This window comes from Mirounga leonina, unplaced genomic scaffold (genome assembly GCF_011800145.1).
Source record: "Mirounga leonina isolate KUSES-001 unplaced genomic scaffold, KU_Mleo_1.0 Mir_154, whole genome shotgun sequence".
In the NCBI taxonomy this organism is placed as follows: domain Eukaryota; kingdom Metazoa; phylum Chordata; class Mammalia; order Carnivora; family Phocidae; genus Mirounga; species Mirounga leonina.
This window is the reverse complement of record NW_023270389.1, coordinates 46,983,959-47,007,651: the sequence shown is the minus strand read 5'-3', so window position 1 is coordinate 47,007,651 and position 23,693 is coordinate 46,983,959. Positions and strand designations below refer to the sequence as shown.

At 46.2% G+C, this 23,693-nt stretch overlaps 1 protein-coding gene across 2 annotated transcripts in view; it reads left to right on the top strand.

The window, feature by feature from the left end:
* Positions 1–23,693, top strand: part of FAM163A (family with sequence similarity 163 member A) — a 69,360-nt gene that overhangs the window by 42,925 nt on the left and 2,742 nt on the right. For both annotated transcript variants that reach the window (XM_035010688.1, XM_035010689.1), the window contains exon 2: positions 20,956–21,047. The gene's annotated coding sequence lies outside the window, so the exon portion shown is untranslated. The remainder of the gene's footprint in view (positions 1–20,955; positions 21,048–23,693) is intronic.

The following is a 23,693-nucleotide window of genomic DNA, read 5'->3' as shown; positions in this document are numbered from 1 at the left end:
ACAGGTCTTCAGATACCAGACAGAAGTGATCATAGCCTCCCCTCCCATTCTTTATTCAACATCTTTAGATAGACTCAACAAAATTGATTGCTCTCCTGATTGGCTGTGAGTCTCCCCAGCCCCTCTCTGGGCAGGGTCCATTCTCTATATGCCCCAATGACAGGAGATAGTCAAAGGTCTACATATATCATGTACTCTACCATAGCCACTTTGTTAGTGATGGCATAATTAAAACCTTTTTAAAAAGCTGTTTATGCTTTATTTGTAAAATTCCAAGAGTCTATAAACTACACTACAAATTGGAAGGCTCATTGTGCATTCACATAGTGATGTATGGGCTTGTCTCATCACACAGAAGAAGTATGTGTGTGAAGAAAGTGTGGGGTATAGAAAAGAGAAAAAGAACGTGTAAATGCTCACACAGAGATTCTGTGGGCTCCTGGCTTAGTTCTATTAGGGGACAATGAAAACGTCGGCTCTAGATGGTGTCCTATTAAATCTTAAGGGATTCTGGTGAGCTAGGTCAGAGACTAGTATTTCAGGTATAATTTCACAGCTCTCTTAGGCTCAAAGTTCTCAGAGCTGGCTTTGATGGAACTGGGTACTTTTCCATGATCGTAAATTAAAAGGAAAGGTAAAATGAACATAAGGAAAGCTCCCCTAGAAGGAAACAGCAGCCCAGCCACAGGAGCTGGAGGCCACAATGCCATACTAGACATTTGGCAAATGGCAGAGCCCCACCACACACTAGGTGGCTATTGTTGGCCCTGGGCTTTCTGTCTTAGCACAGGTGTCCTTTCTCACTGTTTTATATGGGGCATAATTTGTGTGACTGCAGTCACCTTAAAGTCCCATCTTTGGATGAAAAGGAGCCTGGTCCCTCAAGGGGACACCAGGACCAGTCCTGACAGCTTTATCTGTGGCGGCCACAGTCAGCATTTCTCAAGGGAGCAGGAGGCCATTGTGGGCCAGGTCATACCTAGGACATCAGCTGTCCTTGCTCTCGCACTCATGGCCACCTTCTGCTTCTGCTCAGCCCAATGGCAGCACTGTAGCTGCTGATCCATCCCATCAGCTCAGGGTCTTTTCCTCGTTGTGATCTGTGAGAGAATTAAAGGAGGGAAGACACCTGGTTCCCACCATGAAAGGATTAGAACCCTTGGTCAGGGGTTCTCACACTTCACGGTAAAATAAAATACTTGAAATGAGGATGACTGTCCTGTTTTATGACAACAATTCCAACATAATTATTAATAGTGCCCTCTTTTACTCAAAAATGTCACAGTTTGGGCAATAAATTGTATATTACCCTACTTAAAATTCATATTGCCAGGCCCCATCCACAGAATGTGGTTTACTAGGTTTAGGGATTCTTAGGAATCTGGATTTTAAACGAGCATAGTAGGCATTTCTGTTGCAGGTGGTGGATGGGCATGCTTTAAGAAGTTCTAACAGTGAGGTAAAACCTAGTAGACCAAAAATCATTAATAATAATTCTAATTAAAAAAAAAATAGAGAGGAACTACTAAAACAGCAGAAGGCAATTAACAATATGTCAATAAAAACATACCTATCAATAATTACTTTAAACGTAAATGGACTAAATTCTCCAATCAAAAGACATAGAGAGGCTGAATGTATTTAAAAAATCAAGACCCATCCATATGCTGCCTATAAAAGACTTAGTTTAGTTTAAAATAAGGACACACACAATGAAACTGAAGGGATGGAAAAAGACATTCCATGTTACTGGAACCAAAAGAAAGCTGGAGTAGCTATACTTATATCAAACAAACTAGACTTTAAAAGGAAGACTGTAGTAAGAGACAAAGAAGGGCATGACATAATGATAAAGGGTCAATCCAGCAAGAGGATATAACATTTGCAAATGTTTATGCATCCAACATAGGAGCACCTAAATGTGTAAAGCAAATATTAACAGATCTAAAGAGAATTAGGCAGCAATACAATATTAGTAGGGGACTTTAATATTCCACTTACATCAATGGATAGATCACCCAGACAGAAAATCAATAAGGAAACATTGGCCTTAAATAATACATTAAAGTAGATGGACTTAGTACATAAATACAGAACTTTCCATCTAAAAGCAATAGAATACACACTTTTCTCTAGTGCAAATGGAACATCTTCTCAGATTATACATTAGGCCAAAAAACAAGTCTTAATAAATTTAGGAGGATTGAAATATCAAGTATCTTTTCCAATCACAGTGGTATGAAACTAGAAATTAATTACACAAATAAAACTGGAAAATTCACAAACATTTAGAGATTAAACAACATGTTACTGAACAACCAACAGGTCAAAATAGAAATCAAAGAAAAAGAAAAAATACCTTGATACAAATGAAAATTGAAGTGTAACATGCCAAAATCTTTGGGATGCAGCAAAAGCAGTTGTAAGGGAAAAGTTCATAGTGATAAATGCCTACCTCAGGAAACAAGAAAAGTCTCAAATAAACAACTTAACTTTATACCTCAAGGAATAAGAAAAAGAAGAACAAACGAAGCCCAAAGTTAGGAGAAGGAATAAAGATTACAGCAGAAATAAATGAAACAGAGACTAAAAAGACAATAGAAAAGATCAATGAAACTATAGCTGATTCTTTGAGAAAATAAATGAAACTGACAAACTTTTAGCTAGATTCACCAAGAAAAAAGGGGACTCAAAAAAATCAGAAATGAAAGAGATAATTACAACTGATATCACAGAAATACAAAGGATCATAAGAGACTACTATGAACAATTATATACCAACAAATTGGACAACCAACAAGAAATGGATAAATTCCTAGAAAACTATAATCTGCTAAGACTGAATCATGATGGAATTGAAAATCTAAACAGACTGATTACTAGTAAGGAGATTGAATCAATAAAATTTCCCCAAAAAACAAAAGTCTAGGGCCAGATAACTTCACTGGTAAATTCTACCAAACATTCAAAGAAGACTTAAGACCAATTCCTTTCAAATTTCAAAAAAATAGAAGAGGAGGGAGCTCTTCCCAACTCATTTAATGGGACAGATTACCCTGATACCAAAACTGGACAAGGATGCCCGCAGAAAAAAATTATAGGCTGATATCCCTGAAGAACATAGTTGTAAAAATTCCCAACAAAATATTAGCAACCCAAATTCAATAAAACGTTAAAAGGATCATGGTATATGGTATGAAACTAGAAATTAATTAGAGATTGTGTTCTTGGTATCATATTCAAAAAATCAAGATATGCTCGATATCATTAATTATCAGGGAAATGTGAATCAAAACCACAATGAGATATCACCTCACACCTATTAGAATGGCTATTATAAAAAAGACAAGAAATAACAAGTGCTGGTGAGGATGTGGAGAAGAGAGAACCCTTGTGCACTGTTGGTGGGAATGTAAATTGGTGCAGTCACTGTGGAAAAGTGTAGTGGATCCTCAAAACGTTAAATATAGAAATACCATATGATCCAGCAATTCCACTTCTGGGTGTTTATCTGATGAAAATGAAAACACTAACTTGAAAAGATACCAGCACTCCCATGTTCACTGCAGCATATTTACAATAGCCAAGATATGGAAACAACCTCATTGTCCATTGATGGATGAATGCATGAAAAAATTGTGGTATACATATTTAAGGAAATATTATTTAGATATGTAAATATATAAAGATATTAAAAAAGTGAAATCTTATCATTTGCAACAACATGGACCTTGAAGGTATGATGTTAAGTGAAATAAGACAGAAAGACAAATACTGTATGATCTGTCTTATATGTGATATCTTAACAAACAAATAAACCCTTCAAAACAAGCATGTAGATATGGAAAACAGATTATTAGTTGCCAGAGGTGGGTGATGGGGGGTGGTGGTGGCAGAAATGGGTGAAAAAAAATTTTAATTTAAATAAATTGAATAATTTGTAACAAAAAGCATATTTTGCAAAGAATTTAACTAATTAAAAAACAGTAATTCCTTGCTTTTGTGAAGGGCTTATATGGCTCACAAAGTCTCTATGTGAGACTTTGATTTAACAAATACGAGTACCCATGATGTACAGAGCCCTTTGCTAGATGCTGTGGGAGATACAAGATAAATAAGACAGGTCCCTGCATCAGAGGAGTTTATGTCTGGAAAGGAATTCAGACAGATATTACATGAAGTTGAACTCAGGATAACTAAGAAATGCCAAAGGGGGACATTTGCAGAACAGTGTAATCATGTAAGTAAGAAAAGCATTGCCATAAGGCAATGGAAAGTGGGAATTCAGAGGGGCTAAGTGACTTGTCTAAAGTTCCACTGACCAGGAACCGAACCTGGGCCCTCTAGCACCAAGGCCTGGGCTTCTTCCCCACAAACGGAAACATGTAACCATAGACATCATCCTGCAACCTCCAAGAGAAGCATGCACATGAAGTGGTAGGAAAGGGGCATGGAGGAGGGACATCAGAGTAACTAGAATTACTGAAAAGCAAATAAGAATTCATCTAAAGAGGATTTATAGAACAACAAAAAGAATTTATAAGACTTTATTATAAAATAGCATTAGAGAAAGTGATAAAAATAAAGGAAAAATCATGTACAATCCTTATACATCATTTCTACCCCCAGCTCAATGCCATATAGTCTATTCTTTTCTTCATTTATATTCTATGTTTTGCCTGATTGTGATCATATTTTACATGAATTTATGTCCAAGTTTATCCTCTTAAATGCTTTTCCATGTTAGGATAAAGTGTTCAAATTATAACTCAATAACTACACAATGTTTCATTGGCTGTTATGCATAAACAAATAACTTCTTTATCACTAGATACTTAGCTTGTTTCCAGTTTTTTTTCTCAATTATAAATAACACTACAAGTTAAATTTTTCTCTGATTCTAGCTTTTTCCTTATTTTGGGTCATTTCCTTCTGGATATATTTCCAGAAACGGGAATATTGGGTCAAACAATATGAACACTTTTAGGTGTTAATCTCATACACCAACTTTTTAAAAGAAGATTTTATTTATTTATTTGAGAGAGAGGGAGTGAGTGAAAGAGAGAGAGAGAGAGAGTGCACAAGCAGGGAGAGGGGCAGAGGGAGAAGAAGACTCCCTACTGAGCAGGGAGCCTGACTTGGGGCTTGATCCCAGGATGCTGGGATCATGACCTGAGTGGAAGGCAGACGCTTAACCAACTGAGCCACCCAGGTGCCCTCATACACCAACTTTTAATGCAAATAGAATCTTACTCTATCTCATTTTCTTTAACAACTCCATGGGAGAACTTTAATTCATTTAACTTTTGCTCTACTGATGGCTATTTATCAAGTTTTTGCAGTTACAAATAATACTATAAGGAATGTACTTGTACCTGTATTCCGTGCACATGTGTATTTCTATGGATGGGCTCTTTAGAAGTAGAATTGGCTGGGGCAAAGTGTATGTGCCTTTCAAATTTTGGCACATATTATCAAATTGCCCTCAAATTGGCTCTGCTAGTTTATACCCCACCAACAAGTGCATGTAAGGGCCGGTACCCCCCTACCTTCAACAACACTGCATATTATCAAGCCTTTCACATTTTAGGCAATCAGATGGGCAAATAATGCTACTTCATTATTGTTTCAATTTACATTTCCTGATTACTAGGAAGATGAACAATAAGTCATTGACTTTTGGGTTTAGTGGCTGTCCATCTCTCCTGATCACTGGGGTACTCCTTTGTTTATCTAACTTTAGTGTCTGTTCTGGGAGTTTCCTGAGGTGAAATTCCTCCTTTGGAGAGCCTTAAACTTAAGCTTTATCCCACAGGCAAATGCCCAAGTCATCAGCCCAGGCAGTAGGGGGAGAGGTCGGCTCAGCTAGTTTGTCTGAAGGCCCAAGTTTGAGGGCTAAAGCTATCTTCTTTCCCAAGGTCCAATGCCTCTGATATTGGGATTACGCCAGAGCTCTGGTAGGAAAACCACTTGGTTTGGATGTCCTCTTTGCAATCTGTTAGGGGGTCATGGGTTGTTGGGGTTCACCATCAATCTGCTCCCATCAGCTTCATCTCATCCAGAAATTCGCAATTGGAGGCACACCATTCTGGTTTCCCAGTGCTGCTATTAAGGTTAATTTTTCATATGTCTTCTATTATTTCAATGAGACGTTGGGAGGTAGGAACGATACAGACTTTTGCTCAGCCGTTTAGAGCTAGAAGCCTTTGTTATGTACATTTCTAAAAGAAATATTGCCGCATATTTTCCTATGGAGTTTTACAAATTTTCATCCAGCAATATAGAATATTAAATCCCAATCTAATCAGCACTAGGTATTATAATTTCCCCTAATCTGGTAGAAGAAGAAGTATGTCTCACTTTGCATTTCTTTGACTAGTAGTGAAATTGGATATTTCTACATATGGTTATTAATTTACTTTATCCTTTGTAAACTTCCATTTCTGTGCTTTGGTCATTTACCTATTTGATCTTAATATATTCCTTTATCATCAAAATATGCTCTCATATTTACTGTAGTTACTTTCCCAATTTATTATTTATCTTTTCATCAATTTTTATTCTGAGTTCTTTCATACGTAAGTGTGAATTTTGAATGTAGTCAAGTTTTTCTTCTTGCCTATAACTTGGATGACCCACTCTTCACCAGTTTGGGGTACAAGTGAGTTCATAACTCTTATTTCTCTGATTAACTGCTCAACCCTCAAATGTTCTTATTGGCTGAAAGTTCCATATCTCCTTCTTGAGACCTCTCTTGCCTTCCTCCCTCAAGCCTTAAGGGTCTTACTCAACCCAGAGGAGGCTACTCCTGTTTCTAGGTATAAGATCAAGAAAGAAACAAGAAATCCTGGTGAGTCTTCTTGCATTGATTGATGCTACATGATGTAATACTGAATGCTAGCTCTGCATTGTCCATTGGACATGTATGTATGTCCACGGCTGTGGCAAAGTCCTCCCTGCTGATGTGGTGAACAGGCCATGGTCCCAATTTAAATATCTCTTGGTTCCCATCCAGCCATTGTCCCCCAAAGCCCCATACTATGCTAAGGCAGCTGGATAAGGAGAGGCTTCTGACCTGAGCCAGGTGACATTTCAGGACGAGCAATTTCCCCACAACTGTTAAGCTGTTGTGTTAAGCCTGAATCCTTCACAGATACCCACTGCCTTGCCCCCCCGCCCCCACCCCTGCAGTTCTTTACTTCCAGCAGACCTTGGTCAGGGCCACTCCACAGGATTCCTTAACTTCAAATCTTGGGGAGAAGGAGATAAAGTCTTGGTTTCTTCCCTCTCAGAAGAATCTTGGGATCCTTATGCAAATTCATATCTTAAGTTTTCAGCTGTGGCCTCATGAAAAGAGGTACAGTTTTCATCAAACTGCAAAAGGTTTGGGTTACCTTTCCTGGAGGTCAGTGGATGCCTATTCATTTGGTTGGGTTGCAAAAAACAGAAATCACTCTACCTATTTTATTGAAGATTTTATTTTTATTTTATTTGAGAGAGAGAGTACAGAGGGACAGTGAGAGGGAGAAGCAGATTCCCCGCTAAGTAGAGAGCCTGACATGGAGCTCAATCCCAGAACCCCGGGATCAGGACCTGAGCTGAAGGCAGACACTTAACCGTCTGAGCCACCCAGGCGTCCCACTCTATCTTTTAAAATTATTTTTCTTTTTCTAATTGTCTTTATTTTGGTTTATTTCATTTCAGCTGTCTCCAGAGAGGTGTATTTAATACAGGGGATTAGGTGCTTACAAATCACTGGAAGATCTAAGGGGCAGGATCACCTGTAGGGGACTCCTGGGATGACAGCACCATGTCAGGAAGCTGAGGGATCATGAAGCTGAGACGGTAGCTGCTGGCCATAGCTGTACATGGCCTTAGCTGTAATCCAGAGGTCAGGAAGCTGCCACCACAGCTGTTGGCTTCCGGGCCACACAGATCCTGCTGGATCCACCACTGCAAAAAATAGACACCACTAGCCCTGCCCCTTGAGAGACACTGAGACCTCTGATAACCCTGCTCCAGAAAACTATCTCTAATAAGCCCACTTGCCAGCAAGAGCAGCAGAAAAGCAGCTTCTGCTTTACTTCCACTTCCCAAATCTCATGCGAGTGCATCTGATTGGCTACACTTACATCATGTCCAGAACCCTAGATACGAGAGAGTCTGGAAAATGTCACTTTTAGCATTCCGGCCTTGGCCTTGCAATAGGATGGGCAAGAAGGAGGATAGGATAGATGTTGCACCCCATCTACCACACCAGTCATTTGTATTTATGTGACAAAAAGAGGCTATTTAAGTGATTTCCCCACTAGGAAAGAATATCTGCTGCGAAGTGACCATCCCCATCTATGGACAAATAAGCATCAGGCATAACTTTCAGAGTCTCACATAACCCAGCAATACCTTACACATCTAAACTTAACATCCCTCCTCCAAAATCTTTAAAATATTCTATTAGAATGGATGATTACTGGGTGAAATAGTAGATGTGCGTGGTTAGGGGCAAGTATTCCAAGAGGAAAGAAGGGTCTATGACCATAGCTGAGGCCCGGTCCCCCAGCTGCTGTGGATGTACTGTCAAGCAAAGGGGCAAAGTCAGCCCAGTGAATCAGCACCAATCAGTTCAAACCCAGAGTGCCCTGTTCAGATCCTTGGCTCTGCATCTCCTGAAGGATGTAGACAAATTGGAGCTCATTCTGAAGATGGAGACAAGGATGGTGAAAAACTGGTAGCCATGCCACTTGGGGAAAAGTAGAAGGAAATGAGAACATTTAGCCTGAAGAAAAAAGAAAACAGGGAGAGAGATTCTTTCGTTCATTCAATCAGTGAGTGTTTACTGAATCCTCTTTGTTCTAGGCACTCTGTGAAGCAGATACCGAGGTAAAAACAACATTCCTGCTTGCACTTGGGCTGGCAGTTTAGCAAAGGAGGCAGATTTTTTGACAACTAATAACAATGATAAGTTATGAATTATAAATCATGCCAGTGCTGCAAAGGAGGTTTCCATAAGGTAGAGAATAAGAAGGGCTTACAATCTGCCTAGAGGAGTCAAGGAGGGGGTTCTTGAGCCGATTCCTAAAGGAGTAATAGAAATTTGCCAAATAAATCAGGGTGGAGAAGGTGGCCTAGGAGGATGGAACAGTATGTATAAGGATGGAGAGATAGGAGAGAGAATGGCTTACCTAGGGAACGACATACATTTTCGGTATTCTTGGAGCAAAAGTGCAAAGAGGTAATGGTAAGGAAAAAAGATACACCAGAAGTTAGGGACTGGGCTCCTCCTTCCTCTGGGCACGTAGCCCCTTTGTGCCTCCCAGCCTCCCATGTGGTTGGGCATGGCCTGTCAATGGCATGTGAGTGGGAGTGACATGCCCCCCCGCCTTCCCGGTCTGGCCCACCAAACCCTTCCTGCAGTGATCGCCCACTCTTCCTCTGTCTGGATGGCTACAGGCAGTCACTACATGGGAGGACCCTGAGTTCCTACATTACCATGTGCAAGGCCCAGATCCCAGATTTGGAGATTTCTCTGTCCCAGCAGCTAGCAGAGCATGAAGGGCCTTGTACACCAAGCTGTCTGTCTTGAGATGTTGAAAAAGCTGCCTTTTGAAGAGAGAGAAATCTGTCATAAATGACCCTTGGGGGTAAACCAGCTGGAACAAGTGACAGTTACAGACAGGCAACTTTCAGCTCATCTTCTTTTATCTGTTACCCAAATGTTGTCTTTCTCCCTCTCCCCTCTCCATCCATCTCCTCCAGAAAATTTAATAAATACAGAAGCTGGCCACATCTGATCACAAGGCCACCACTAGCATCAGCATCTCCTCATGGTACGCTACTGCTCTTCCTCTCCCTGCTATTCTCAGCTGCTCCATTTCAGTGGCTCTTCCCCCCGGACTCTGGGGTCGCTGGCCTTCTCATGCTATGCTGCCTCTGCTACATTAGCCTCCATGCAATAGTGGGGTGGAGAACGAATGCACCCTTCCCGTTCGTGGCTCATCCCTCTGACCACCCCGCCCCCAAGGCTCGAGTGTGTAACACATTTGATAGGCAGGTTGGAAATAATTAGAGGGGAGGCTTCTGCAGGGAGGAGGAAATTTAAATGGATATTGAGCCTGGCCGGTTCAATACTGTAATCTCAAGGGACAGAAAGCAAGTTATTTCTCCATTCTTCCTCTTCTGTCTCTCTTTCTCAGAGGGGACCATTCTTCAGTCTGTGACTCAGAGAGTGTGGTCGTTCCTTCCGGTCTGTTCTCCTTTCCCTATGTGGCAATGCAAGGACACAGTATGCCAGCAGTTTATTTCACAGAGTCTGAGCGAGTCGGTGTTGAATTCCATCGGGCATTTGGGACAGAGCAATCATAATTGGGCTTTGGCATTCCATATCTCTCTGGCTCTCTCTCTGGCTCTCTCAGGCAACACCATGTGCATAGATGCCTACTGCAGTTCTCCAGAGGGTTAGTGTTGGTTCAAACGTGTGCATGCACACACACACACTCATACCACATACCTTCCAAGGTCACATCATTCTCAGAGACCGTTCAGTCTATACTCAAATTAAGAAAGAAAAATATTTTCTTAAACACAGCATCACCCATAAAAATTCCCCTGTCTACAATATTCCCCTGTCTACAAAACAAACCTGTTTTACAATATTACCCAGAGCAGCTCTGATTTGGGGCTGGGTGTCCTCCCCTGGTGGCTTTCTGTAAGGGGGAAGCAAGCAGCCCCCCCGGCCCTCACCCACGGCCCCTCGTTCTCTCAAGGGGACTGTGTCCCACATCCTCCCCATCGCACTGGCCTGGATGGTGGAGTTTGAAAGCGGACTGGACCAGTTCTTCCTGCTGTTGATAAGAAACAGTGAGGGTACAGGCTTCAGGAGCTTTTCCCTTTTGCTCATTTACAGATGACACAGTTCGGTGCTCCTCTGGTGGAAAAGCCCTAGAACAGAGCCCCCATCTCTTTTCTCATCATAGTCCCTCCACGACAATCTTCCCTACCTTGACTTCCTGTTCCGAGGCCCTGAGCCATCATGTAAGAAGCTGTAGCCCAAGAGCCAGCAGCAAAGGAGCTAGTGGCCTTGGGAAAGTCTGAACTCACATGCCATCTGGCAGAGTTCTGCTGGGGTTCAAGCAGACCTATAAGCTTGAGCTCCAGGGGAGGCCTTGAGGGTGCAGCTTACATGGTGTGTTTAATGTGGGAAGATTCATCAAGGTGCTTATTTATGACTTGTGCACTTTCTGTATGTTGCATTTCAATAAAAAGTTAAATTATAGTCTTACCAGCTATTAAAATTTATTATGAGGCAACTTAATAAAGACAGTAGGGTTTATTAATAATTGTAGGTAGATAGGTAAGTAGAACTAAATAGCAGATTCACATATAGATCTGTATATAAATAAATCTAAAATTAATATGTACGTAATATGTGCGTAAAGATGAACCTAAGAAAATTAGGTTCAACTGGCAGAATTGATTCTCTGTCTAAAAAAAATACTAGAACTGAAACCTTTAGAGTATAAAACCAGACCCAGGCTGGATGAACAATTACATTTAAAAAATGAGAAATCCCTGACATAGACTTGTGTGCAAGAAAACTTCCTAAGCAAAGTAGGAAAGAAAAAGTGATAAAAGATTTAACTCCCTAAAAATTTTAAACTTTTGTATGGAAAAGGAGTCCATAGTAGGACATATCTTTATAGTATTTATGACACCATAAGTATTATGGTTTGCTTAATTGGTAATTTTCAAAGAAATTGATTTTAAAAAGCACAAAATAACAAGTAGGAAAATGTATGAAATTACGAAGTGATCACTCACATAGGAGGAGGTCTTTTTAAAATATCCCCTTTGGGGGTTAAAAAATGTCAGTGACCCAGATATGTGCTGTTGTCTTGGCCACAGGTCAATGGGGACGGTCAGCTCATCCCAGAGGGGTCACCTGCTGGGAACATTTTGAGGAGCTGTTTATCATTCCTGTTTCCTACCAAATCCCTGACTTCTTTGTGTCTTTTTACTTTCTTCCCTCTGTTTGGCTTATTTTTTCTTGTGGAAGTGACATCTTGTCTTGACCACGCATAGCTGATTTAAATTTAATGATTCTTCCTTCCTCTAGGCTGGTCTAGGTCCCAAGACAGGAGTCTCCCTCCCTCCCTCCTCCCCTCCCTTCTTCCTTTCCTTCTTTCCTTTCTATTTTTATTTTTATTTTTAGAGAGCTGCCGTCTTCTTAGCCATCCCGTTCCTCTTTTATAGTCTTTCTATACATCATCTCACTCGGTGGTCCTTAACCTCTCTGGTCACAGAGCTCTCTGATATCTGAGGAAAGCTCCATCCTGCTGCTCCAGAAGCAAGCACATACACACGCACGTACACACACACACACACACACACACACCCACGCTTAACATTTTGGAAGTTTGTAAATGCTTTTCGACTTTACCAAAGTGGCACTGATTTAACTAAATTGCTACTGATCATTTCTCTTTAGACAAATCATCTTCCTTTATGACTATAACCCACAAAAGAAAAGAAAAATTTACCCCATAGTCTCAGTCCCTTCAAGGAGTCTCATCCCAGGAAATTCCAATCCAATATGCAAAAAAAAAAAAACATATTTGGAAAGCAATTTAAATCTTGATTGCTCATTTTGGGAAGATCCCCATGGGAGAAAGTATATTCATAATATATAAAAAACTTTAAAATATCCTCTATCCCCATCTCCATCTCTCCCAGTATCTCATGCACATGGTGGCCACCTTGAGCCTCCTCTTCTCTCCGTCTTTCCAGAATGCTTTTCAAATGCCTTTCATGCTGGCTCTTGGATTTTCTCCTCCTCTCCTCTCATTGTCCAAGTGTATTCAGGTCGGCACTCTGACCTTTCTAGCTCACATAAATTCAAACAGCATGGGACCTTCCAGCCTCTCTTTTACCCCAAATCTGCCCACTCCAGGAGATGAGCTGGTAGACACAGTTTAGCAGAAAGCAAAGGAGAGAACCTATGAACATTCTACCTTAACATGTTTTCCTATTACACAAAATAAGTGTAAAGGTGCTCTTCTTAATCTTCCTAACCTGTTTTCCGGCTGATCTGGATCAGCCTGTTATGGAAGCTCCCCCGATGGGTAAGGTGGCCACGTGCAGTCCCCATCCCACCCCTGCCTCAGCCCTTGGGTGCCAGTGGATGAAATTGGGCTCCTGTCCTTAATCTCTATTTCTGGGGGAAGAGTTAAAAGCTGCAGTGTAGAATCTATGAAAGCCTCCTCGACCCCATCTGCAAGGTGCAAAGGGATAAAGATTCAGCTGAAAGAAGCATCACAAGACCACCACTACCAGAGAAATCTGAGTATGTCATTCAGACAGAAATACGATTCATTGAGATACAGATGCTGTTTCCTTAGTTTTACTCCCTCTACAATATTGACTCTGATAGTTAAGCAGGTCGGTTTCTAGAGGAGTTTAACCTGGCCCTTCACAAAGACACCCAAAGAATTAGTTGAGAAGTACTAGACCCAAAACGTGGAGGAGGAACCATATATATTGTGGTGTGCCATGGACTTGAGGATGAGACACGTCTGGACGTGAACTCCCCATTCCTGCTCACTGAGTCGGGGTTAGAGGGGGAAGCTCCAGTCCGTGTGGCCGAGGGGATGGTTTTGTTCTGATCCAGTCGCGTGCCTTCCTTGCAGATTCTGCTGGCCCTCTGGGCTGGGCTTGCCCATGGGGTCCTGCCCGGGGTCCTTGCTGAAGTCCTTGGTTTGGGCTCCCGTGGGTTCCCATGGAATGCCGCATGCCCAGCATACCAGAGAAGGCCTGCCGCCTCCCTCACCTGCTCGCCTTGCTCCTGGACTTCTGAGAATCCTCCTTGGGCCCCTCTTGCCCATTTTAGAATGTTTTCTCTGAAATGATGAAAGATTCTGAATACATTCTGCTGCCTTTTTTAAAGGTCCCTAAACCCAGAAGCCGCCTCGTTCCTCCCCAGATGTCCCACCCTCTTCCTGCCCTCAGTCTGGCCCCGTCAGACTCAGCTGGTATAGGAAGAGGCCCGGTCCCCTGAACCGGAGGGCAGGATAGGCCACCTGCTCTGTAATGCTCCCAAGCCTCCCTGTGGGACAGGAGTCAACAATTCCCCATTTCTGTTACACTTGCTTATGTCCTGTGAGATTTGTCTTGGATTTGGTCTGAATTTCCCTTGGTATAATCTTATACCTACTTCAACTCCTGGCCCCCTTGGAAAGCCTTGAGCAAGCCTCCCACTTCCTCCTGCCCTGCTTTGATGCCTCGGTCTGTGACCAGCCCTGTATAGGGTAGCTCCCTCCGGCTGCCTTTCCAGTCCCAGTGCCATGCCCTCCTGATCACCGTCTGGCCTCGAAAACCAAGCTCCCCCTCCCTTGCGTGGCCTGTGCTCTTATGGGGATCTCTTCCAGCCCGCTGACATCTTGCTAGAGAGGAGAAACAAACCCTACAGATGCATCTGCCTTCCCTAACAAGCCGGCTTAGCCGGCATCGGGCGGGAGGCCTGCTGCCTGGGGGCCTCAGAACACCTTCCCAACAGCAGTAGACGTCGAACACAGAAGGAGAGAAATCCAAGCCCGTGGTGCAGAACAACGCACCTCATGGAAAGGAAAAGCCAGTCCCTTCCCACGACACAGGCCATGGTGCCGCCTTTCCTCCTGCAAGTGGCGAGGCTGGGCAAGAGCATGGAATGTGGGGGGGGGGGGCAGAAGAGGAGGGCACAGCGATGGGCCACTGTGCGTGTTCAGGAGCCACATCGTTCGTGGAAGAACGATGCAGGCAGGGCGCTCCCACTCTCCCTGAATTAGCTGTGTGTATGGCTTTCCTGAACTTCATGTTTTCTAGAAAAGAAATCAAAAAAGGCCATGCCTGGAGATCAGACAAGATGAAACCCGGGAAAATTCTGGAAGCGGTAATGAACATTGTTTTGAAAGGCAGCAAGGGAAACAAAGCCAAGTCCAGGGTGAACCGCATCCTTAAGAAGTGTACCAGCCTCTGCTCCTGTCTTTCTGAAGCAGGGAGGGGAGATCTATATGGTCAGGGATCCTGATTCCAAAACTGCAGAGAGAAGGATCAGCTGTACAAAATAGCCTCTGCCCATCGAAAATGACTCATAATTAAGTCCCATTGTGTCTATAGACTATGAGTGCAACTGGGGTTTGCAGGAGGCGAGCTCAGGGAATGCTGTGAGCTGGGACAGGTGGGACCCCTTCTGTGCCCACTGCTCTTCCGGGACCAGCGCAGTTTTAACCGAGGGACCATGCAGAGGGGTCCATCTTTGTGCCTCCCTAGACAGGGAAGAGGTGGGCTCAGCCTCACCTCTGAGAGAGGCATCGAGGATGAGGTGACACCGTTGGGTCGGCCCTGGGCTGAGAGGAGCAGGGCCCCCCACCTTGGCTATTTATCTGTGGCAAATGTTTACTGATAACCCCAAATGCTGAACAAGCAGCTCTGCCTGCTCCAGGGAGTTTTGCAGGCTCTGATAAGGACTGCAGTATGACCGCAGGCCCTCCATCTGAGGGTCCTGGGACCATGTTCCCTACTGTTTACTATTCACCCACTCCCTGTAAGCTTCTTGAGGGTGCTCAGCCTCATCATCTTTGTGCTCCCGAGGTGGAGCTCAATGCCAGGCTCTGTGCTCAATAGTAGGTAAAGAATAAGCAAGGGGAATGACATAGGTTTTCCATGAGTATCATGTTGAGACACAAAGATCCCAGCAGGAATGCTAGTCAAGGTCATGATCAGGGATCTTAGGGATCGTGTGTTCTAAGGATCTAGATAGGACCTGCTCAAACCCCTATCTGCTGAATTAGTCCTTATTGTGTCATCTGCATTCCACCGATGTGCACCCAGGTCTGAGCTCAGCCCCTTCATCTGATTGCCACAAATGAGAAAAAGATCATTCACATTTAGGAGTTACCAACAATTTGAGAGGACAACACAAAAAACATAGAGACCGCCCAGATCTTAAAAGCCGTTTGCACTAACTAACTGCTGGGATTTTTAACTGGCCAAGAGACTCAACAGAGCCTCCCCCCCCCCCAGTCTCAGCCAATTTTTCTGGATCCCTTTTCTTCCTTATCCCACCCTCTTTGGTCCACCTGCTACCATACACCTCAATAAACTCTTCTCATTCTGTTGTGTTGAGTGGTCCAGCTCTTACCAGATCTACTCCCAAACATTGGCATGGTGAAGTCATCAAGGGACAAGTGAGAATGAAGGGCTATCCCTTCTGTTGGTGGCACAGAGGACCACAGGGACCCTGAGTCCTTGGAACAACACCCATTCTCTCTAGAAGACGGCATAATTTAAAACAACATCCCCCTTCCCATCATCCTCCCCATGCAAGGAAAGGTGTGTCGTTTACCTTCCTTTTGCAGGTGAACCTCAAGGAGGTCATTATTTGTCCAAAGGCACCCAAGGTAGTATAGAAGATAGAACTTAAGCCCAAATCTTGGTACTCCTAGCCTAGTGCTCCTCCCACTATCCACAGCAGATGAGCCCAGAATGCAAGGCTGTGTTGGGATAGCACCCTGCATACAAAATGACTTCCCAATTAGAGCTGGTCATTCCTGTGTCTAGAACGTGCAGAACACCAGGCAGCTGGAGTGGAGCTTTACGAAGACACAGGATTCCAAGTCTGTGCCCTCAGATGGCCTGTAATCGAATGAAGGAGGCAGAGTACACCCAAAGGACAGCAGTGTATGAACAAATACAGTTACCTGGGGACAGAGAGGGAGGCTCAACAAAAATGTGTGGCATTAAGTACATCATGGAAGGCTTCCTGGAGGTGGTAACAGCCCCTTGCTTTCTTTTCTCTTTGTTCAAGTTGGACCTCAGGTGCAGAAGGTGAAGTTAATCATATTCCACACATTATCGCTTATCATGGGTCTGTGCCAGGCCCCTCTCTTGCTTTATATGCTTTTCTCTTTGCTCCTCTCCATGCCATTCTTCTCCTTCCATAGGCACCTATTCTAACATTTAATGTGACCCATTTTTTAGTATGTGTTCTTGAAAATGTGAATTATTGATCTGTACGCTTGCATTTTAAATTTATGTAGGCAGTATGAGGCAGCTCACTCTGTTTTTGGCTTTTTGTTTGTTTGTTTTTTACTTAGCGCTGTGCTAAGATTTACCGCTGTTTCTCTGGTCCAGTGCTTTCGACAGTCGCATTATCTTGTGAGGTGGCATCTACCTGACTTTGCTTCTCCACTCCCCCATGATGATCACTGAGCTTGCTTCCAGTTCTCTGCACCATAACAACACAGCAATGCACATCTTTCACACATGACCCCTTATGGATGCGTTGAGAAGTTTTGGGGACCTAGATTCGGGAGCAGAATTGCTTCTTGTGGGGGTATGTGTGGACTCAACATGACTATGGACACGGATCTCTCCCTCAGGGCCTGCTCTGGCTTCGCCCACCCCCAGCGCTGCCCCTAAATTCCTACGGCGGCTCCGACCCTGGGCATGAGCCAGCTTTCTAATTTTTGCCAGTCCTACCAGCATAAAGTAAGAGCCGACTGTGGTGTCAGTTCATATTCCTCAGATTAGCCGTGAGTTTGGGCGTCTCTTCACTTTCCTGGTAGCCCCATGGCCCCTTACGACATCAAGTGTCCCTTTTTTCCCTTGCCGATTTGCAAGGATTCCTTGAACATCCCCGAAGAGCCCGCTTTTCAACCAGCGTGAGCGTCTCTGCTCCGTAGCGGCCCACAGGGGACAGAGGAACCCATCTGGCTGCCATTCTTCACACCCTCCTCCCAGGGATATGGGCTTGGGGAGGGCCACGGGCACAATCAAAGTCCAAGGCACCCCTTCTTCCCCTCCCCTCTGCCGACCTGGACTGAGGATTGCAGGCTAGGAAGACTGGTAACAGACAAGAAGACCTGTCCCGGGTCTCCCCAGCTGCTAACCGGCTATGTCAATTTCATGAGTTCATAAATGGTTGGAGGAGGCTTACCTGCCTGGGAAGAAATTGAGATCAGTGGTGCTTAGGCCCCACTCAATTAACCTGTGCTCCTCAGGGGGCTGCTCGGGGAGCAAGGGGCCAGCCGGTCGTTAATTCCTCGTTCTGCCGCTGGCCGTGGCTGTCTTGCCTGCCAGCGACCTGCAGGCAGGGAGAAGGTGGCCCCGCCTTAGTGAGCTGAAGTCACAGACCCCTGGCCTCGGGGGCAATGGGACCCTTGCTTCCCAATACATCCTATCTGGGTGGCCTTTAATACCCCCCAGCCTCTCGGGGAAGAATGGCCTTTAAGATTCCCCATCCCTGACCTCTTGGGGCCTCCCTGTGCGGGGTTGCCACGTCCCTATGGTTCTCCTGCACTCCCCTCTTCCTCCTCCCTTCTGGCCCACTTGCCCCAAGGACACAGAATTCAGAGCCAGCATTCTTGGCAGCAGATGATGCCCCAGGCTCTGAGAGGTCACCTACCTCCCCTGCTGCCTACAGCCTGAGATCCTCTCAAAGACTTTCATTCCTACGTCATTTCCTAAAAGGGGCCAGATGGTGAGACTCAGATTCTCGGGGCCCTCCTCTGGAGATGCTGCCTTGGTCGGTCTGGAATCTCTGTTTTTTAACACCTGACTCGGGTGATCGTTACTGTCAAGATAATTTGGAAGACCCTGCTTCAGGGGACACCTTAGCACCTGGTGAAGTAAGTGTGGGAGAGACCACAGCCTAATGGCAGGGCTGGGACTGGGGCCGGGGGGCCCCACTCCCAGTGCTCTGCTGCTCTGTCTCTATCTTGCTGTGTGTGGTTAAGCCAGTCACATGTCCTCTCTGAACTTGGTTTCTTCATCTAGAAAAGAGATACTGGGCCAGATCTCTCAGAGTCCTTCCATTTCCATGGATCATTTTTCTCGAAGTAACTGGTAGGTTAAACAAACATATTGCATGATTTGTGCTTAACAAACAACTTTGATTCTTTTTTTCTCTCTTTGAGCATCCCTTTACTTTAGAATGTATTCGGTGGAAGAAATCTTCCCCTGCCCCTAGATAAAAACTTGTGCCAGTCCCACTGCGTGTCACCCACTCTGAGGTGACAGTCTGTGGTACCTCTCAGCTATGGCTACAGTCTCAACTGAGAAGTTGGAATCATTGAATAATTGACAGTGTGTGATTCTTCTCCTTTGTGCCGGCTTGGATCTGCTTCGGGCTGGAAGCCGCTGGGGCGGTGAGCCGTGTCCCTCTGCTGTCTATACTCCCCAACTCCTCCCTTCCTCCCACCACCCCCAAGAGCTCTGTTTCACGAGCTGCCAGATTGAAATGGGGAATTCTTACAGGTTAGAGAGCAGGGGAAGCTTCAAAGGGGCTCTTGCTTTTGTGGATTTTTTTTGTGGGCTCTTTTGAGGTTCCCAGCTGGGCCTCTCTCTCCTGCAACTCCCTTACCCCAGGCAAACACATCGACCCTGTCCCAGACAGCTCCTGCAACTCCTTGCTCAGCCCCTGGGCATCTGGATGTCCAGCTCCAGCCTAGTGGACTAGGCTCTTCTCGCGCCTCCGGGTGGCCCTCCTGGACAGACTCAGGACAGCCAGCCATTTTCTGCCAGACCCGCGGCCTTCCTCCCTTTGGGGGTGGGGGGATTCATGGCTCAGCAACAACTTGCTGAGGGAAATCTTCCGCACCAGATCTTCACCAAATTTGTGACCCATCTGTATTTTACAAAGTGGGAGAAAGGTTCCTGGATCCTGAAACAGACTTTTTGACATTCCCATGCATATTCCTCTGCACATGGCTGGGGAAGAGGGACCTGTCCCAAACTCACATGTTAGTCTTCTCGTTTCTTTGGCATCTGAATCAAAACTTAGATAGAAAGAGTCCCCTCGGACATCCAGCTATCTATGACTTCCATTTTAACGAGAGTAAGAACATCTTTGAGAAAAGAAAGCCCAAGTGCCCAGAACATTCCAGTCCGATCTCAGGCATTAAGGCATAGATCTAGAGGGGAGGTAAAGGCGGGGATGGGCCAGCTCTGTAGGTGAACATCTGCTTTCTCAGCTTCTCCAAGAGTTCTGCTCCTGGGACCTGCTGAACACCGACAAGTGCCAGGCCTTGAGACAAAGTGTGCCCTTTGACCTCCAGCTTCTGGCTGTGGCAGAGAACCCATCCCTGTGGAAGGTGGCTCTGTGGATCCAGTTATCAGTTGGGTTCCCTCCCCACTACAAAGACACCTAGCAGGGCCTTCTCCCCTCAGGACAATGAGCAGAGCAAAACCTCACCAGAGAGCGTCCTTCCTCTCCTCACTCTTCTACTCCCAGTATAAGGCCCAGACTCTCCTGTAGATCAGGTTGAGTGGATATTTAAAGAATTTTCATTTGAAGGGACTCCTAGGAATTAGCCTCCACTGGATTCCTAAATGTCCTGGTAGGACCCTGCGGCCCCCTCCTCCATCAGCACACCAGCGTGAACATGCTCATCCGACTGTCCTGTTGGCATGTTGTCCTGAGGGAGGTCGGAACTTTGGAGTGAGGGACAGGAATATGCGGCTGTGGGCGCTGGAATATGGACGGGCCCAGGGAAGGATGCAGAAGGGAATGGGAAAGAGGTACGTGGGGCCAGAGAAAAAAGAGAGAAAAAGCCACACAGGCAACAAGGACACGTTCGCCAGGGGATAGGCCAGAATTCTCCAGGGGCATGTGAAAGAGGTAGCTCGACCCTCCTTCCCCCATTGAGCCTCACTTCCCAGAATAGGCAGAGGCTCATGCCCAGCGTCCTGCTACCATGTTGGGCTGTGGTTTCCGGACAGTGGAGGGAAGGAAACAAGGACGGGATGGGATGTGGCCTTATAAGCCTGTCCTCGGGTTCCTAGGCTGGGGGCTCAGAGACTGAGGCAGCCACGGAAGCCAACAAACAAGGCCCTTTGGGGGACATCCACTCAGTCTTGGGGTCTGTCCATCCTCTCGGCCTCCCCCTCCAGCTCTCACTGATCTTCCCCTCTCTTTTCTGGCAGGAACTGGTGCCCTTGGCCATGATGCACCCCCAACCTCTGTCTGCTCAGGCGCAGCCTGCGTGACCAAGCCATCGCTGTCCCAGCTGTTTCACGTACGTGTGAGGTGCAGGCTGACCCTCTCCCCCCAGGAGAAGGTGTCTGGGCCCTGGGTGGGGAGGGGTGTTGGTGGGGAGTGAGGTCCAGAAAGTTCTGGTCACAGAGGGCAGGCCCCAGGAGTCTTGAGTTGGCAATGGGTTTGTCCTCTCTGGCTGCCTTTGGTCCCTGACTTGGCCACCGCGGAGCCCATCTGCCAGGCCCTGGGAGGGAACCTTTTGCTCCTGTCCTTAGGAAGCTCAGCAGAAGGCAGCTTTGTGGGATAGAAACTCCATGGCACTGGCCCTTGGGTCTGACTCAGACATTTGCTATCGTATGACTTGAGGCAAAGCACTTAAAGGTCTGAATTTCTCTCCTACATGTGGGGTTTTTGTGTGGTTCAGAGGCGTATCCATTATCTTTTGCTGCATGATAAACTCCCACAAACTTAGCAGCTTGACACAACACACACTGACCATCTCACAGTGTCTGTGGGTCAAGAATCCAGGCACAGTCCGCTGGGTCCACTGTCTCAGGGTCTGTCAGTTTCATCTCGAAGCTCGACTGGGGAAGGACCTGCTTCCGCTCTCACTTCTGTGATTGTCCAGTTCCATTTAGGTCACTGGACTGAGGGCCAGAGGCCACCCCCTGTCCCTGGGCACATGGGCCTCCCAACGCGGCAACTTGCTGCATCCAAATCAGCAAGGGAAGGAGTTGGCTAGCAAGAAGGTGCTCAGAATGTTATATAATCTATTCACAGAGGTGACATCCCCTCACCTTTGCTGTGTTCTGTTGGTTAGAAGTAAGTTGCAGATGGCACCCCCCCAAGGGAAGGGGAGCACACGAGGCATGACTTCCAAGAGGCAGGGCTCATTTGGGGCCGTCTTAGAGCCTGCCCATCCCAGGAGGGGATGGAAATGGAAGCACGTTGTAGACTGTAGAGTGCTCTTTAGATTCAGGCAGCTATTGTGATCATTTGTGTTTAGTTGCAAAGAGAAAATGAACCCACTGGCAATAATAGGAACCCTTGGATATGGTAATTTAAATGCTAGATTGTACCATGAGTACGGGGTCTGTAGGGAAAGTGGCTGGGACCTGAGCATTGCCCGCATGCCCTTTACGAGTGCTTTCTGGGTTTCTGACTGTAAGGCCAGATTGAAGCCGACATCTAAAATGTCTGGGCCGTCCTTTTCCCTGCAAATAACTGTGTTTGAAGGATCTCGTAGAGTTCCCAAGGGGCTCTTGCATACGCGAATCTCACTTTTCCCTCACAATCATACTGGAAGCTGAGTTTTTTGTTAAGTTTTCTTTTACAAGTGAGAAAGGAGGTCAGTCTCCAAGATGGGGTGGCTGCTAAATGGCACAGCTGGGCCTCAGCTGGGCCTTCAGATGTGCGCCTCTGCCATGCCTCCCCCCTATTTTCCAGGCCACTTCTGTGGAACCGCTGCATGGTACCCAAAGAGCGGAGGCCAGGCATGGAGGTCAGAAGGAGGGAGGGCTCTGTTCTTATATAGCTTCCTCATTCCCTGTATCCTAAAACAGGCTAGCCTCTCAGGGGGCGAGGCCAAGACTTGCAGGTAGAGTGAGTCACTGCTGCCTTCAACTCCAGGTCACTCCACGGGCCTCTCTGTCTCTCACACGGCCGGCCGTCGTGAGCGTGCAGGGCAAGCAGGGGAGAGTGACGGCATGTCGTAATGAGGGCACACACATTCTCCCAAGGCTGAGGTTCGTCTTCCCCCCACCCCATCCCCTCACAAATGCCGGGCGAATCCCTGAAGCGTGGCCCACCATGCATCTGGGCAAAGTCAGTCAAATTGGATTTGAACAGCGATGCTCAGGTCTGCAAGAGGGGATGCGAGCTGAGCGGTGCAACCTTCTGCCCCCTGGTGGTGGGTCAGAGTCATCGCTGTCAGGCCGGTGGACGTGCTGTGCGGCCAGGCCCGAGGATGAGCAAACACTTCCGTGCAGCCCGCGCTGGGTACAATGCTGCGGGGGTAGGAAGCCCTATCGGACACAGCTCCTGATCGCATGGGACTTCTCATGTACTGGAGGAGTAACGATGTTCCCACGTGAAAGCAGACAAGCATCCTACCAAGAGGGGCTTTGGAAAGTGGTCCATGGAAAGCTTTGCTGTGGGAATCCAGAGAGAGCGCGCCAAGATGGGGGAGCCGCGGGGGTCTCTCAGAGTGCTGGAGGGTGGGCAGGATCTGAACAGCTGGAGAAAGCGGGCTCATGCAGCCCTTCAGGAACCCCTGTGGCCTCTGAGAGAGTTGAATGCCAATCCTTGCCTGGCTTACAGCCTCTCCCACTTGGTGCCTACCCTACCCGGCCTTTCCAGATTCCTTACAGTTCCTGCAGGCCCTCGTGGTATCTCACACACCTGGGCTGTTCAGCCTGCCCTCTCCCCTTGTCTGCTGGGCAAGCTCCCACTCAGCTTCTAGCACCCAGCTCAAGCATAACCTCTTCCTGGGAACCTTCCCCAAGTAGTTAGTCGCTCCCTCCTCTGTGTCCCCACAGCCGCTGTTCTGTGTGTCTTAGGCCATATCGTAAGGTATGTTAAGTGCCTTTTCATCACTAGGCTCTGAGCTTCTTAAGAACTGGGTCTGCCTGGTGGACAGAGGCTTCATGTAGGGGGAGAGCGGGAGGTGAGGAGGGGAGTTAAGGTG